The sequence below is a fragment of the Hermetia illucens genome, chromosome 5 (assembly GCF_905115235.1).
Source record: "Hermetia illucens chromosome 5, iHerIll2.2.curated.20191125, whole genome shotgun sequence".
Lineage (NCBI taxonomy): Eukaryota > Metazoa > Arthropoda > Insecta > Diptera > Stratiomyidae > Hermetia > Hermetia illucens.
This window is the reverse complement of record NC_051853.1, coordinates 45,157,837-45,172,617: the sequence shown is the minus strand read 5'-3', so window position 1 is coordinate 45,172,617 and position 14,781 is coordinate 45,157,837.

The window sequence follows — 14,781 nt, the reverse complement described above, 5'->3', positions numbered from 1 at the left end:
ATGCCGGCCCGAGTTGACGAAAGCTAGGAGCTTTTCAGTGATAGTGGCGATTAATTTCTATTCCCTCCCTCCCTCCCATAAAGTATCATGCAAAAACATTGGCGCGGAAAAACCTAAACTAGGCGCTGACATTGCAATAGCTGCTCTTTCAGATTTAATTACTGCAAAAAAAGGAAGAATGCAATGAACTGTTAGATTATTTGGCTTTCTTGGAATGTATCTTTAGTCTGACTTCTTTTGCCTCCTACCCCAGATCCAGGGGTCTTTGATTCGATGAGAGGGTGATGGGATGGGATGACCGAGGTGGTTTAGCGTAACGATTTCAGTTTCGGCCCTCCAGGTTTGAATGCCCGTTCCACATAGATATGTGTGGTTGGCTTTGTGCTGTCCACCAATGGTGGGTTTATCGCTTGCAAAGCATTGAGTAGTGACAATATTGAAGCTGAAACACAGTCTCAGTGGAAATTAAATAAAGAAAAAAATAATACAAAATAGGCTTTAGAATGTCGTATACTCCACAAAGATTTGGTGTAAGAGCAAGAAGATGTCATCACAGCAGTCGAAGTGTTTGGGGACAGGTGTCGTCGTCCGCTGAACTCTTCCACATCCGAAATGGAATAGAATTATTGTTTTCTATGAAAATGATATATTGAATACCAAATCTAGACAATTCTCAGAGATATTTCTCACTATTAAATGAATAGAAAGTGTGTTATGGTCCTTCACAATTTTTTTATTTAGGGCATTTCCAGAACAAACGAGCACTAATTCTACCACCACTTCATTTGCCTGCTTTTATTCTTGTTTGATTCCGAATTACAATGCGTCGTTTTCAGAAAAAAGCAGGACGAAAATAATTTAGATGAATTTGAAGTGTCCATAAAGTGACAAATCCATTATTTACTAATAAATTAAAGGCAGTTTGATCTCATGAAAAAATCAATAGAAAAACAGGGGTTCGAACTCCCATAGAAAGAATAAATAAATATTTCGAGCTCCAGTAAACCTCACCGACTCGAAAATAATAACATTTGAAACTTTTTTTTATATAAAAATAAAGGAAGTGAATTCTTCCTATTTTGTTTAAATAAATTTAATTTTAAGGAATTTTGTAGAAAATAAATTTCATTTAGGTAAAATAGATTTGAAATTTTTAATAAGAACAAAACAATAGCTGCTTCTTTATATTTATACATATATATCTCATAATAAACTTATAAATAAATAAAAAAAATATAGATCCAGTCGTTTCAGGCAGCTAGTATTGTTTGTATGATGTGTTCATTTAAAATTTCATTATTTAAAACGAAATTAAAGGAAATATTTAAAATAGTTTATTTACAATAAATTTACCTGTTAGGATTTCTACATTTGTAAACAGAACAGAATATTTTTATTTTAGATAAATTTACACGTGTTTTATATATAATTTTTAATTAAGGAAGAAAACAATTAAATGCATTATGTCGAAAATTATTATTACTTTCTTCTGTATGTAGCATTTTAAGTTCTCTTTTATAAGTTTCAGATAAATTTTTGTTTATTTTGCTCGTGTTTTACTGTGTTTTTTCTTTTCCTTTTAGTGAAATTATATTTTTCATTGTTTTTTAAAGTATTGTAAATATATTTCATTTCGGATGCACATATTTTGTTTTCCTTGAGTAATTAAGCAATTGCATTTGGTTGAATGAAGCGTTTCTGAGTCTTGAAATGACACTCCTATGGAAAAGAGGAACAACACCTATTGAAATCTCCTCAATGAACGTTGTTTTTCATCTTGTTGGAACTAGATGTTGTCACGATTAGCGACCTTTTGAAGTCATTCGGAAATTACAACCTTAAATAGCCAAGTCGTTGCAGCGTTTTCTTGAAGACTCCTCGACAACGAATATCTTTGAAATTTTATCGACTTATTCACAACACATTTCTACGGTCCGCAACCTAGGATAAAGATGACTTATCCTAATCGCAATAAAACTTAAAAATTCACGAACAAAACCTTTAACAAGATAATCCTAGTTTATGGGCTATACTTCAATGAGCGGAGGTGGAAATTTTAAAAAGACTCTGCTGCGCCAGGATGCAGTAATGTGTGGGATTCTCACCCACTAAAACCCCCTTCACTTCTCTGCCCATATCCTCGCCGGACCACCGTGAAGTATTACTTCGCGAGGAGGGCTCTGGTTTACACCAGCGCAACTAAGTCACGCGTCCGTCACGCTTTCCGAGCTCGCTCCAGTTCCTTCAGCTTCGCCTGTATCGCAGTTACTGTTCTGCTTATCGCACTAGAGTTTGCTGCCTCAGCATCTCCTCTACGAAATTATGGGGTCCGAAAATTGCGTCGAGGGCATCATTTAACCTCCTTTCATTCGCGAATTTCGAATAATGGAACATAACATGCTCCGGGTCCTCGGGTGTAGCGGCGCATTCGGGATAGTCTGGAGACTCTTCCAATCCGAAGCGATGCAAGTACTTCCTGTATCCACCGTGTTCGGTAAGGAACTGCGTTAGGTGGTAATTTAATTCTCAATGCTTGCGCTCGACCCATCTCTCAATATACGGGATCAGTGTATGGGTCCAGTGGCCCTTTTCGGAATTATCCCACCGTTGCTGCTATCACCTGTACAGCTCCTCCCTAGTGGCTTTTTGGGGGTCCGGAGTCACTTCGGCGGGATTCACCCTCCTACTCCGGTAGAGACAGTGTCCCTCATTCGCACACTCTCAGCGCGATTGGCTGGTATGCCGAACTTCTTCCCTTCTCTGTTTCGCTGTGTTATCCAGTGCGCATGCACCGACAGGAGACGCGTATAGCAGGATGGATTTCACCATCCCCGTGATAAGCAGCCGGCGACTAGATCTTGGCCCTCCAATATTTGGCGTCATCCTTGCTAGAGATGAACTAGCTTTTGTTGCCTTTTTGTGAGTATAGTCCAGGTGAAGCTCAACTTGGCATCGATCATTACCCTCAGGTATCTAATGATCGATTTTGAAATGACCTCGTTACTACCAATGCAGACTTTGACAGTGTTGTTTTTCCTGCAATTCGTAATAAGAACCGCCTCCGTCTTATCTTCCGGCTGAGTTAAAGACATTTCTGACATCCAGCGTTACCACCGCGCAGCATCTTCTAGCGGCCAATGCTTCACAGATCCTTGACCGCACTAGCATAGCTAATGGCGGACTTCCTGAGTCCTGCCTTCACCCCTGACCTGCCTGGGTTTCCTCCCCCCATGGGTCCACGACCGTTGTAATGGCATCAACCGTGGATCGCACTCTACGAAATCAATACTGCCACTCCAAAAGACCACCCGCTAGCTCGACGAACGGAAGCAGCCTGTTGTATATCACCCTCTCCAACACCTCTCCCATAGTGTCTAACAGACAGGGAGATATGAAGAGGGTGCGCCAGGTGGTTTTTGGGGTTTCGGTAGCAGGACCGACCTCTGCCTCTTCCACTGAGCGGGAAACACTCCTTCAACCATGCATGATTCAAATGTACTTATGAACCATGCGGGCCTGATGTTAGCAGCCAACTTCATGGCTTTGTTCGGAATTCCGTCTAATTCGTCCACAGATCTGCCGTAGTTCCTCCTCGCTTTTGATGCTGACTCCCCCGTTCCTGATGTCGAGAAAGATGGCCTGATGGTCACTGTGGGTATAGTGCCCACTCATCCGTGAGACCATCCCTCTCGCCAACGCGGCACTGAGGTAGATTAGATCGACCATTGAGCCTAGTCCTTTGACTCGGAAGGTAGGCACGCATCTAACGTTGGCGAGTACGATGTCCAGCTCTGCGAAGGTTTCAAGTAAGATTTGGCCCCTGGTGTACGTCACTCGACTTCCCCAGTCTAAAGCCCACGCGTTGAAATCGCCGGCAATGATTTTGGGGCTGTGGCCTCTAGCGTCCAACACAAAACCGTTTAGTATCTCCTCATATGGCGCTAATGTTGCACTAGGAGGAGCATAGCAGCTATAGATATGGATGCCATTGACTTTCGCCTGTACAAAGCCGGCTCCCGGAAATGCCATTGTTTCTTGAATGGCTTGCCGTCCACATGTCCATATCGCTGCGTTTCAGAAATGAGTCTTTCAGCCACGCAGCACTAACGTAATTTCAGTATGGTTCACATATTATCGCCATGTCCACATTCGACTCTCGAATGGTTTGCGAGAGCAAGTCTTGAGCTGCCTCACAATGGTTGAGGTTGATTTGTATCAACCTCATTTAGTCTTACGATTCAGCTCTTTCCTATATGCCGGGCACTTGTCACCACCTGCAACGTGCCGGTCATCTACTCCCGTTCTCTCTTTGCACAACATGCATCGTGGATCTCCAGTGCAGTCTTTGATAAGGTGGCCGTCTTCACCACACTTCCTGCACCTTCTCGAACTATCGTACTCGCTAGTGCATGCCGCTGCAAAGTGATCGAAATCGAGGCATCGAGGCGAACTTCAGAGGCTGGCCTCCCACTTATAGCCAACAAACTGTTCTCAATGGGAAAATGCTGACTAAGATTCCAAGACTGTTGTAGGACTGTTGTGGGGTAGACCTTTCTATATTTACATATCGAGTGAACGAGGTTTGAAAGATGACAGGTTCTTTTGTTGCATACTTTTTTAGCTTTGGCGTACCACGGTCAAAATATTGTTTGATATTGATTATCTTCTTGTTCAACTACTTTATACTTTGCTTCCATTCTTCTCGGTCCATAGACAATGTCATCCAGCTTTCAAATTTACGGAACTGATTTGCTATCACCGTTTATTGGCCCCTTTCAAAGCTTCCGTGATTGCCCACGTTGTGGGCGTTTATCTTTTTTTCTGTCATCCATCCCTTTTATATGTCTAGCCTATTAACTTTTTGAATTTAATTATATTCAACAACAATAATTCATTCTTCTCCATACTAATTCCGTCTTTACAGATTGGAAAATTTCTCCGAGGTCTCCTTTTTCATCATCATCATCAACGGCGCGAAGACCAGTATTCGGTCTAGACCTGCCTTAATAAGCAACTCTAGACATTCCGGTTTTGTGCCTAGGTCAACTAATTCGATATCCCTAAAAGCTGCCTGGCGTCATGACCTACGCCATCGCTTCATCTCAGGCAGGGTCTGTCTCGTCTTCTTTTTCTACCATAGATATTGCCCTTATAGACTTTCCGGACTGGATCATCCTCATCCATACGGATCAAGTGACCCGCCCACTGTAACCTATTGAGCCGGATTTTATCCACAACTTGACGGTCATGGTATCGCTCATCGATTTCGTCGATATGTAGGCTACGGAATCGTCCATCCTCATGTAGGGGGCCAAAACTTCTTCGGAGGATTCTTCTCTCGAACGCGACCAAGACTTCGTAAGTTTTCTTGCTAAGAACCCAGGTTTCCAAGGAATACATGAGGACTAGCAAGATCATAGTCTTGTACAGTAAGAGCTTTGACCCTACGGTGAGACGTTTCGAGCGTAACAGTAGCTGAAAGCTGTAAGCTGAAATAGGCTGTTGGTTGCCAAAGTTGTAGTCTCCTATCTTTATTCTTCCCGTTTGACCAGTACGGTTTGATGTTGTTGGTTGGTCGGTTTTTGGTGCTGACGTTGCCACCTTATACTTTGTCTTGTCTTCATTGATGTGCAGTCTAAGATCTCGCGCCAATCGCCGCCTGCTCGATCTGGATGAAGGCAATTTCTACGTCTCGGGTCGTTCTTCCCATGATATAGTCCCAATATAGTCAACATATTTAACCAATTCGGGTGTAATTCCATCGGCTCCTGGCGACTTATGATTTTTAAGCCGATGAATTGCACGGGCTGTTTCTTCTATGCTTGGTGGTGACAGTATTTGTCCGTCGCCTTCAGTTGGCGGGATCTCCAACTCGCCGATGTTCTGGTTTTTCAGTAGCTCATCAAAGTACTCAACCCAATCGCTCCAATATGCTCATTCTCTCGGAAATCATATTTCCCTCTTTGTCTCGCAGGATGAGCATCGAGGTGTGTAAGGCTTCATCCTGCTGGCTTGTTGGTACAACTTCCGCGCCTGGTGTGGTTGCTCCCTGTACTTTTCGAGTCCACAGACTTGTTGGTTCTCCCAGGCTTCCTTCTTCCGTCTGTGAAGTCGCTTCTCCGCTCGCCGGAGTTCGTGATTAGTCTCTGCGCGTGCCCGCGTTCTTTGAGAATGCAACATTACTCGGTATGCGGCATTCTTCCGTTCTGTAGCTAGCTTACATTCATCGTCAAACCAGCCGTTCCGACTCTTTTTGCGGCTGGGGCCAAGTATGTTTGTGGCCGTATTTATGATAACGTTCTTCAGGTGATTGTGAAGATCATTTGTTGATGCTTCATGTTCAGGATCTCTGTTGACTGCGGTTACTGCGGCATCCATTTCCCTCTTATAGGTATCGCGGAGGGTTGTGTTGTAGATGGCTTCAGTGTTAACTCTCACCTGATTGTTAGAGGGGATTCTGGGTGGTGTTATTATTTGAGCTCGAAGCACCATGCCAACGAGATAGTGATCCGAGTCTATATTGGTCCCCCTTATATGTACTGACATTCATCAAGGCTGAGAGTTGGCGGCGTTCGATCAACACGTGGTCAATTTACTTGGAAGTGGTCCCGTCTGGAGAGGCCCACGTATGTTTGTGGACCGCTTTCCGCGCAAACCAGGTACTTCCAACAACCATTTCGTGTGACCCTGCTAATTGAATAATCCGCAGTCCGTTATCATTTGTTTTCGTGCAAGTTATGGGAGCCAACGTATCGCCTGATTACGGGCTCCTTCCCTACTTGGCTGTTAAAATCCCCAAGCATGATTTTGATATCATATCTGGGACAGGCTTCGAGGGTTTGTTCTACTGCCTCGTAGAAGGTATCCTTCTCCGACTCTCCAGTCTCCTCTGCAGGGGCGTGGACGTTAATTATATTATATGTATATATTATATTTCTAACTTTGCCTTGCAAGCGCAGAGTGCATAGTCGTTCGCTTATGTTTTCAAAGCCGATAACAGCAGGTTTCTTTTTTGGCTGACTAAGAAACCTATTCCGAGCACATGGTTTACTGGATGGCCGCTATAATATATGGTGTAGCGACTCTTCTTCATGATACCAGGGACCGGGTCTAATGCATCTCCTGTAATGCTTTTACATCAGCCCTGTATTGGGACAAGGTATCGGCTAGCTGCTTGGCAGCGCCTTCTCTGTACAGGGAGTGCACGTTTCATGAGAAAATGCGCAGATGGTTATTCCTTTGTCGATGCCGGGTTCATCGTTGTGTTATCCGTCCAGTCCGAGGCTCCTGTTGTGACATCGTAACTTCGGTTTTCCGTGTAGGATTGTTAGCCCTACACAATCTCCAACCTGGAGGACCACTTAGTGCAATTTGTCCCGTTTTTAGGTGCGGGAGACTCGCCTTCATCTTTCTCTGTTTGCAGCTTTTCGTTAAGAAAGACCTCCCAGCGGGAAGATAGGGATACATGGAGGTGGAGATAGGGTTTGGTAGTAGAGCTGTTGGTGTTGGTTTAGAAGGCGTTTCCCAGGTTTTATGCTCCATCGTGGATACCAATCCACCTTTCGCCCTGGCACCTATACTACTCTTTGACCACCGATAAAGATTATCACAAATTATCACTAAACGCAATAACATCTCTGGTGAAGTCACTGTTACGGGCGACTGAATATCGCGATAGGTGCCTGATAAAGCCGATTCTGGTGGTGACGGGTAATGGAACTCCAAGACTGATTTCTTCTTTGTTTTTCAACTAAGATCAGGGCGGCCTCCTTGATTGACTGATTCAAGCTGACTGGTGACCTTTATATATCTGGTGTGTCGGAATCTCCATAGCGCCTACAGCATAAAATTTCGAACCCTGGAAAGGAAATTCGACTTTCTGTGTATAGTTTTCTTCCTCCTCATTTTTCGAAATGGAGTTCACTGGTGCTGTTTATTGGAAAGTGGATTTGTGAATCTAAGAACAGTTGTATAGCTGATGACTGGTCGAATGTTAGGTGTTATGGCCAACTTCTGTCCACTTTTGAAAGGTTATTCGATTATCTTAGGTATTTTAATAGGTTGCTGTCGTCATTGAGGACGCATCTTCGAATTTTGATAAAATATTTACACAATTTCCAAATATTGAGGTAGCATGAAAATGAACAGGATTGAATGACAAACGTGATGATAACTGATAGGATTGGAAGTATTGGAATAAATGTCATATAGTGATGTGAAATGAAAATTTTTAAAGACGCACAGCTATCGTCCGAATGACCATTGTTATTTTGATTAAGGAAAAGTTATGATTGTTTGAATTACGATGACGTCTAAGATGTGAAAATAAAACTCGGATCTTGGCTTTCAAAACCAGCATTGATCCTAAATCTGAAATGCGATATACTAGTGCTACTTTGGTCTGATACGACCTGATTGCTCTAGATTCACTTTACGTGGTAATTAACGAATGTACTTTCGAATACTGAAGTACCGCGAGAATGTTAGAAGAAAGTGCAAAGACATAGATATACACTTTTATTTTTAACATTGCATCAATATTAGAACCTTTTCATTGAAAATGTCAAATCTAATTTCCTAACTTCCATTATTTTTGCGTCCAAATTCAGGCCTACTCCGCCACGGAGAACACCGGTGGTGGCAACTGTCAATCGAATTAACAACATCCGAAATTTATTTCCCGCTGCGCCACACTACTGCTGGCTTTAGAATGAGTATTTTCATGATGAGTACCAGAGGAATTCTAATATTGGCTTTAAAATCAATCATCGGTTATCAATGATTTTTAATAAGCCAAAGTTGCTATAGATTACATGTTTTTTATTACGGAGAGTTGGAAATCTTTGTTTGCATTTGGGGGATGTATTAAATTTCAGGTTTATCTTTTCGAAAACTTCAATTTAACACGTTTAAATTCCGCCATATGAGGTGAATCTCTGGTAACAGAGTGCTTCCTACCTACTTACTAATTAAGGTAACTCCTGTTCCTGCCCATACTAATCTTTTGGCTATTTCTTTCAGGGCTCATAATTGAGTGCAGCACTTTATACCTAACTTTCGGGTGTATGAAACTTCTGATAGGATCAGATTGAAAATTTGTAATTATTGGCAAAATTAGAGGTAATTCGTTTATGGCTCAATATATGAGCAACAAATATATGCTTGCGTACCCCTTGTACGCGGGGTTTAGATTAAAAAATAAAAAAAATCACAAACATTTGAAAACTTTACCAGCAATTTCAAGTGGATACAATAAACTATTTTACAGAAACCACATAATCATATACACACAGTAACCAGGTCACTTTGAAGAGCAATAGAAATGTATCGAAAATAGAACTCATCAACCTCTGATGTTTTTAGACTAAGATAAATATAAAAGTGATTAATTGTAACAATGAATAAACAGCAGGACGATTGCAATATAAATGTTTTTACTGTTATCTATGAAATCTAAGTCACCAACACCCATTTTGTAGGAAATTTGCATCAAGTGCTGGAAAGGGCGCATAGATTCATCCTTTCAGGCATAAATATTATAAAGCAACCGCGTAGTATTTGTCCTTTCATGTATTTGAGTTTTTCATGACCGCACAGAGTAGAAAACAAAAATAAAAAAATAAAACTATATAAATACAAAAATATTACTGTAAGTTTGATTGTGTGTGTCTGAAACATATTACTTTCACTTTAACCTATAAATAAACCACTTATATAAATATACAAAATAATGGAATGTATTTTAACTTATTTTAAATTTCAAGAAGTAGAAAAATCTTGAAAGGAAAGTTTTAACTTTAACCAAATAAGGAGAAAAAAACTATTCATAAATTAGATTTCTACGATAATATACATTTTCTCTATTTTCTCTTAATCGTTCCAGTGTTGTAGAGTAAAAATTAGTAGTTAAAAATATACATATTTACACATAACTATTAAGATGGCGAAAAAGGATGTAACTCGTTTCAGGAGAAATGCGTCAAATAAAAAAAAACTTGTATGTAAATCCCAAAAGTATTAGCAAGAAGATAAGTATAATTAAGATTGTCGCATTTAAAGGATATCCACTATTTTAAAAGAATGTGTGAGACTAGCACTCACACAGCCAGACACTCAGAGATTAATTGCAAGCAAGTTCATTTTCAAGAATTCTTACGTTGCTCTTTTATAAAACTACAAGAAATAAAAAAAAAATTACAGAAAAAAAAAATACTATTTCAAACCGTCGGCTCTTTTTAATGTAAAAGCAAAAATATAGATTATTGTATTTAAAGCAGAATATGAGAGAACTATTATGGAAATTTCTAATGCCGATGGATATATTTTAAGATGAACATGAGTCACGATAGACGAAATAAAAGAATTAAAAATAAAATAAAAATATTTGATATTTGAGTTTATGCCATACATTACACAGTATTTTAGAGTGAGCTCGCTCAACATCTTTTCTGTCCCAATGCGGTATTTTGATGTACAAAGTAAATTGATATTAAATAAATTTCACTTAAGTTATTGTAAAATATTCTCAAAATTATATTATGAAAAACTATTTATGTAAACGATAATTTAGTGTTATTTTGAATATATTTAAGACAATGACAGTTCTTCATACGTTGAAGACATGGGCATAATTTGAGTGAAATATTATAAGAATAAAGAAAGCCATTTAAATTTAGTTCACATAAGGACCGCTTGTTTATATTATTATAGTTATTTTGTCTTATGTGATTTCAGAATGGCTATTTAGAGGGGGTAAGTACATAAGTGATTTAATATGGGATTACTTAGAATTAGAATATTTAAAAAATTTACAAGTGTCAAAAATCCCCGTCCTTCAATGGACATTTCTGCGGGGTTGCATTTCAATAAGGGCGGAAATACATGGTCATTATTAACCACATTCTCATGTGATATGGTAGTTGACAAAAGTCAATTAGGGATAGTCTGAGTTGGTTAAGTACGTAGAATTTCGTGTATAAAGTAACTTATTATATATGATTGCCATAAATCCCTATGTGGGGCAGAATCAACAATACCTACTTGCCATGGTTATCGGTTCCTAATAATTGCATTCTTCCTCCATTATTCTACGCCACGTCGTCCCAGGGGGACCGATTTGTCGGCCGTGGTGGGTTTTGGGCACTAATGAAGTTGTTGGCCTCTTTCCACGCGTGCTACTTCCGAATATTGATTGACATGGAAACACGACGAGTGCGCTCTTCATTCTTTGGTCACAAAGATAGCGGATGCAACTGTGAATGGTGAGTACGCGATGGGGGTGTTCGTGGACATTGAAGGGGCTTTTGACGGTGCGCCTTTTCAAAAATTTTGTGATGCCGCCAGAGAGCATGGTGTTGATGATGTTTTAATTAAGTGGATCCATGCTATGCTAACGCAGAGATTGCTGTGCGCTGAGGTGGGTGTCGATCGCAACGAAGTGCTGCTCCCAAGGAGGTGTGTTTTCGCCACTTCTGTGGAGTATGCTGATCGACTAACTACTATGCGAACTACAAAATTTGCCAATACACGCTCAAGCTTATGCTGATGACGTGGCTGTGGCTAGCCATCATATGGTGGTAGTCTTTTGATTTTTTCGGATTTTTCGGTTGGGCAGTTTCTGAGAATGGCCACTTTCAACCTCCCGCACTCCCCGGATTTCCAACGAACGTCAAAACTAAGACCATCTTCGGAAAGTACTAACCGAGACCTTTCATCTGATACCACACATGACTATATTCGGTGAAAAACATTTCCCCCTTTTGCATGTACAGGGACCTCCCTTTAAATTCGACGTAACAGGATGTAACCCACTTTATGTGAGAGCGTTCACAGTTCCCACCTTTCCACCAAATTTGGTGTCAATCGCTGCTACAGTCTCCGAGAAAAATGTGTGACGGACAGACAGACAGACAGTAAACCGATTTTAATAAGGTTTTATTTTACACAAAACCTTAAAAAGGAAACAACTGACTACGCCGTCAGAGATCCGTCTGTCCAAAGACAAGGAGGCTGCAAACTAAAAGCCAGGAGCAGAAAAAACGGGGAAACGAAGAAGGACTTGACCGCTCTGTTCATTAAACCGACGGAAGGCAAGACATTTGCGAAAGTCCTTAGTGAAATCCCGTACAGGATGAAACCCGAAGACAACGGAGCAGATGTGTCTTTCATACGGAAAACGAAGAGTGGCGGAGTTCTTGTCGAACTGGGCCCAAGGACGACTAGCAAGAGTAGGTTTTGCGAAGCGGTCAAGGGGTTATTGGGGGAGAAGGCTCTTGTTTCCAGCCTAGAGCCCATGTGCTCTCTGGAAATCCGGGATTTTGACTGCCTCACAGAAAAGGTTGAAGTGGAGGAGGCGATAAAGCGTGAATGTCCAGAGGTAACCAATGCGGATGCGAATTGCATGATCCGCACTTTACAAATTAACATGCACTGCAGTTTAACCGCTCACCAGTTGCTAGCACAGTTCGCTGCGGAAGTAAATGCTAATCTAGTGCTAATTAGCGAGCAATACCAAAACAGCGACCCGGTTTCATTGCATCTCGACTTATCGGGCACCGCTGCCAGTTGGGTTCGGGACGACGTTCGACTTCGTGATCCGAATGCCGAGGAAACGGGTTTGTCTGCATCAGGTGTTTAGGGATAACGTTTCTTAGCGTTTACCTGACGCCGAATGAGACGATGTCGGACTTTCGGCGCTGACTTGATGCTCTGGAGGACGCCGTTTCGAGCACGAAGGGGCGAATAATGGTAGGCGGTGATTTTAATGTCAGGGCCTTAAATGGGGCATGCCTCAGTCAGACTCCAGAGGGAAACGCATTCTGGAAATGGTGGCGAGAACCGGGCTAGTAATTTTAAACACCGGATCAACGCCAACGTTTCGGCTCCCAGGTTGCGAAGGAAGCATCCTGACATCACTTTTGCGTCGGAATCTCTGCTATCGGTGGACGTGTGGCGAGTCCTAGAAGACTTCTTGGCAAGTGGTCACCAGTACATCGCGTTCGAAGTGGTTGACGCTACTTGTCGGTGAGCACCAACGTGACGTTCCCCCTGCCTGTGGAATGTCGCGAGGTTCGAGAAGTTCGTCGAAGGGCATGGAGCACGCAGAGCCGCACTGGAGGACGCTTGGGGGGTTGGTAGCGTCGCAGGTGACACCGTGATGAACCTGATGACGACAGCGTGTGAGGCTTCCATGCCCTGGATGGGACCCAACCGCGACAAGCCTTCTATGTACTGGTGGATGGCAGAAATTGCCGAATTGCCGTTTGGAACAACGTTTGCACGCAAACGAGGAGGCATGCCCCATAAAGACACAGTATAGATCACCGGATAGCTCAATGGTTAGAGCACTGGGTTGTCATACGGAAGGTCGCAGTTCAAATCCCGCTGGTGGCAGTGGTATTTGTATCGTGACTTGACGTCGGATATCAGTCGGCTCAGCGGTAAATAAGTACCTGAGTCAAATCAGGGTAATAATCTCGGACGAGCGCAACGTTGACCGCGTTGCCTTCTATAGGGTATTATAATCCTGTAGTGTACTGTCATGGTCTTGAATGAAGGGCTTTAACACACTTTAAGGCCCTGATCCAATATGGATTGTTGCGCCAATGATTATTATTATAGATCAGCAAAAAGGAGATTCCGCAGCGTGATAAATAAAAGCAAAGCTCGCAGGTGGCAGAACCTGGTCAACGAAGTTAATGAGGGACTTGGCTATCAGCTTGTTACTCGGGGCTCTGAGGAAGCCCTGCATATCGATATTCTGTGCGGTTTGATGTCAATAGCGCGGAAAGCGTCGAGGATTGTCCCCATTTCACAATGAGAGAGTTCGAAGAAGTGGTTCTTACTATGAAAAACTAGAAGGCGTCAGGTCCTGATGGCATCCCGGCGGAAGTTTACAAACTGGTGTTCGGCCAACGACCAGATTTGCTGCTTGAGGCGTTCAACGCTTGTTTGAAGGAGGGCATTTTTCATTGTCGCTGGAAAGTGGCCAGACTCGCGTTGATAAGCAAGGGTAAAGGAGACCCGGATCTCCCGTCTGCATACCGACCGCTGTGTATACTTAACAGGATCGGGAAAGTGCTTGGGAAGTTCATTCAGACTAATTGAAGCGATCTGCGCTGCCGGGGACTTATCCCCAAGGCAGTTCGGGTTCAGAACATGGAGATCCACAGTAGATGCTATTATGGAGGTCGTAGATGCGGTTCATCGAGCCGGGGCACACCGCCGTCGATCTCGACGGATAGTGTCAGAAATGCCTTCAATTCCGTAAGATGGGCAGATATGCTAGGCACATTAGAAAACTCATTCCACGTGCCAAGCTATCTATTGCGGATATTGAGAAAGACCGCTCCCTGCTCTATGAGACGCTAGAAGGCCAAAGGAGGATGGAAATCATGTCATCCTTGGGCTCCTCTGGAACGTTTCCTACGATAGTCTGCTGAGACTCGATATGCCCGAAGAGTCGTGCCTGGTCGGTTATGCAGACGACGTTGCGGCACTTGTTGCACTGTTGAACAGACGCAAAGCAGACTTGGTATATCGATATGACGGGTAAGCGGATGGATGACTGCTCACGGTTTCAACCTTGCGCGGGAAAAAAACCGAAGTAGTCATCTTGACCAGAAAGAGAATCCCGACCCTACGTCCCATATCGTTCGCGAGTCAAAACGAGCGGTTAAATACCTTGGTTTAACGCTCGACTCGAAGATGATCTTCTTCAAGCAAATCGAAGCAGCAGCGGACAGAGTTGCTGCTGGAATCGCGGCCTTGAGTCGGCTAATG